The sequence below is a fragment of the Gracilinanus agilis genome, chromosome 4 (genome assembly GCF_016433145.1).
Source record: "Gracilinanus agilis isolate LMUSP501 chromosome 4, AgileGrace, whole genome shotgun sequence".
NCBI lineage: Eukaryota > Metazoa > Chordata > Mammalia > Didelphimorphia > Didelphidae > Gracilinanus > Gracilinanus agilis.
Window position 1 is genome coordinate 148,110,980 of NC_058133.1, and position 4,094 is coordinate 148,115,073.

Consider the following 4,094-nt stretch of genomic DNA (forward strand, 5'->3'; position numbering starts at 1 on the left):
GGGATTGTATTGAATTATTATTTTTAAGACAGAGAAAATTATAGCCAAAATTTAGTGGTATTATAATGGGCATGAAAAAGCAAAAATAGAACTCAATGCCTATATTTCTCTCTTCCCTAATAGTTAAGTTGGCCAAGGTACAAAATGATATTTGCATTACCTGCACGGCTCAGTTATAGGAGCTACATAGAATAAAGTGGGACCACGGTTGGGATATAGCACCTGAAGTATGGCAGCTTCAACCAACCATACAGAGATATGGTTTTGCATAGGAAAATATTGAACAGTAAAGGATGTTAAAAGACAAACATTTGTCTTAGAAATGTGTTTCTTTTTAATTAAATATTCTCTTAGAATGATACCTGTTTTCATTTTGAAAAGATGAGGAGAAAGGGGCCTGGCAGATGCCAGGGACCTAGATGAGGTGGCAGTGGAGCCTAAGAAGCCACCAACTTGGGCCACCATGGCAAAAGCAGTTTGATAGGGTGGAAGGGAGGGGAGAAGGCCTGGTCTTGGCTTTGCTGCTTTTAGTGGGGAACATATTCCAGTTTCTCAAAAACAGGAAGGTAATTTATCATTCATAGTTTCAGGAATCTGATGGCACAGATGAAAATTATTGAAAAGATTTGGCCCTTCTAGTTTAAAAAATTAGATCATCACACTGAAACGCTAAAAACAATAGGTGGTCTGGGAAACATTCACAGGATGGTAGTGAGGACTGAAGAAAAATATGTGAAAACCAAGGACAATTCACACTCACAAGAGGAGAGTGAAGATGGGAAAATATTTGCCAACAGCATTAGTCAGCATCCAAAGGAGCTTCCAAGTAGAGAGAGATGCTCATGGAAGGCATGGGCAGTGAAGAACGAGGAGGAAGATGAGGCACCATTCCAGGAGAATTTTGGTGGTGATGAAGACTTCCTAATGGAACATGACAATGATGTTGATACTGAAGTTCAAAAAGAAAAACAAATGATCATCAATCATAAAACATAAATAAATCTAAAAGGTAAAAGATAACCATGGCACTCAAGTTGCTCATAGGAGGAGAGGGAAGAAGGGAAAAGCTAAAAGCAATACTGATACTAAGTACAGTAAAAGACAAAAGAAAAAGAGGCTGTCCCTTGGGAGTCAAAGGCATCAAAGGAAAAGACTCCTTCCTCCAAAGAAGAAGAACCAGAAAGCAATCCAGAAAACAAAAAGTCTGCCAGCCCTCTGCCAGGAAAATCTGGGGATAAAGAGTTTAATGATGAAACCCTCTCTGGGGAAGATTAAAATTGGGAAAAAAATTTTAAGGGAAGAAAAATATATTTAGGGGTAGAACATGATTTGGGATATGACTTGACACAGGCTTTCCTCCTCTATTTCTCTCCTTCTCTACTATTGAGAGATAATAGCAACTCCACACCACATTCCCATCATTTAAAGGAAAAAAATGCCCATTTTAAAAAATTACCTTTTAAAAATCTATCAACTACTCTCTCTCTCCCAACTCCTAATGAAAGCCACGGGGGGCAGCTGGGTAGTAGATTGAGAGTCAGGCCTAGAGATGGGAGGTCCTAGATTCAAATCTGGCCTCAGATACTTCCCAGCTGTGTGACCCTGGGCAAGTCACTTGACCCCCATTGCCCACCCTTACCACTCTTCCACCTAGGAGCCAATACAGAGAAGTTAAGGGTTTAAAAAAGAAGAAAGCCATGACAAAGTTTCAAATAAATCTATCACCTAACTTAAGAAAAAATAAAATTATTGCAGTTTAAGCCATAATATTTGTGGCAAACTGTAATTGAATTTTAAATATACTAAAAATTATCAATGTGAATAAGAATCCAAAAGACAATAAAAAGATCCTTTACTTACTTTAATTTTTAAATTCAGAAAGATGAGACTTTTTAACTCCAGGCTAACTCCATCAGCAAAGACAAAAATGTATACTTAAGAACACATGATTCTAAACATTAAGTAGATAGAAAGGTGATAATTATGAATATAATCTTAAATTTCTTATAGTTCCAACCTCCTTTGGGAACAAACAGGGCACTTGACTTTTTTGTTGTGGGCTTTTGTTTTGTTATATTTCAGTCCTTGGCCATCTTCAAGGAGAATAGGAACAAGTAAATGATCCTTCTCTCCTGCCAAGGTCTTTAGGATGTTAAATGATCCTCAAACTAAAAATAAGGAGAGCAGTGAATCAGAATCTAAGAAACTTTGTTTCTAATCTGAATCTCTGGTTCATTAAAAATATGTATCTAATCTTTTTCTTGGAATACATTTTACTAATAAACAAAAGGAATTTAGATTTCCACAGTAAGACTGCAATATCACATAAAAATGGATTTCTTCTCAAACTGACAATGTTAAGGTTTTAAGCCAATAAAGAACCAGTTAATGTGAAACTAAAAAACAAACCATATCTGTTTCATTTATCCACACTTGCTCAAAGAATTAGAAAAACTATTTAGTGCATATGTATAGGCAGTGAGTTAATTAAGGCTAAACTTCTTGTAGAAATAGATGAACCCAGAAATGCTTGGGATAGCTTCATCATATATTCTAAACAACATTCAGAGTTAAAATGTGCAATTTTTCTTCAAGTAATTTCCTTTTGATCTTTAAATATCAGATTGGTTTCTCTGTATATACTTCATTGAGTCTTTGGATAAATCTTGTTTTCTCAATGATATTAGAAGTCCAAGAAGCCTATCAAGTCATTTTCATTACTCTTTTTGATTGCTTGCACTAGCAATTCTCATTTTAAGCTGTAAATTGAATTCCAACAGCTAAATTTGTGGAGGTTATTGAAAACATAAAACCCTTGAGCCTTGAATTTGGAGAATGTGGCAAATATATAGCCTTCGATATGGCACATATGCCAAATTATGATCTAGTAGAAAGACCACTGGACTAGGAATCCAGACACCTGCATTTTCAGCTCAGCTCTGCTATTAACTAGCCAGGTGACCTTGAGTAAATCACTTAACTTTTTTTTTTTTAACATGAGTCAAATGAGGAAAATGATGTCTGCCTAACTTATAAAACATTTGTTCTTTGGGGGGGGGGAATGAGATTTTACAAATAAATGCACTTTAGGGATTCTCAAATATATACATATATGCATACATAAATAAAGGAAAGTATGTAGAGATATCTGTAGAATATATATGTATAAATAATATGTGTGTTGTTGTTTGGTCATTTTGAGTCATGTGTGAATCCCTTTTGGAGGTTTTCTTGGCAAAGATATTGAAGATACTGGAGTATTTACCATTTCCTTAGCTGGCTCTTTTTATAGATGAGGAACTGAGAAAAACAGAGTTAAATAAGTGACTTGTCTAGGGTCACATAGCTAGGAAGTGTCTAAGGCCAGATTTAAATTCAGAAAGATGAGACTTTTTAACTCCAGGCTAACTCTATTACTGTTCCACTTAATTAATATAGATATAGTATCCTATGATTTCAATAGGGTAAATATTTCTTCTGTTGATCAAGGTCACAGACCCTTTTTATCTCAGTAGATAATAATCATGTTGGGTTGATCAGTTTCTGCATTCATAATATTCAGCCAGAAATGACAACCTTTTGGCACTGAGTTTCTTCATGCTTTAAATGTTAATAATTAAAAGAAAGACATATAATTTCTAATGAAATCCATTCCCAAAACCTTTCCTTTGAGTAGGACTTGTCTGAGCCTATTGTCCACTAGAATAATCGATGAAAACTAGGGTCACCTCCACAGTTTAACGAGGTAGTGCAGAAAAATTTGGGAGATAATTATTATTGTATATACATGCAAAGGCTAAAAAACTGTTTGGTCAGCAACCATCATTTTTTTCTCTACATTATCAATTATTTCCAATTATCTATTAATGAACTTACTATTTTAAGGAAGCAAAAGCATTATATAGAATCTCTAATTAAATTTTCTATTATTTCTAAGATGACCATTAAGTTTAATGGCATTTTCAAATAATTTATTTTATGGATATTATATCCATATTGAAGTTAGAATACAATGCAATTCAAATCATATCGGCGTCTTCATGGAAAAAATAGGCAGGATTAATTTATATAGATTTTCACAATATTTTTTCAAA

At 34.4% G+C, this 4,094-nt stretch overlaps 1 pseudogene; it reads left to right on the plus strand.

The window, feature by feature from the left end:
- Positions 1-419: 419 nt before the first annotated feature.
- Positions 420-1,275, plus strand: LOC123246024 (annotated as a pseudogene).
- Positions 1,276-4,094: the final 2,819 nt, after the last annotated feature.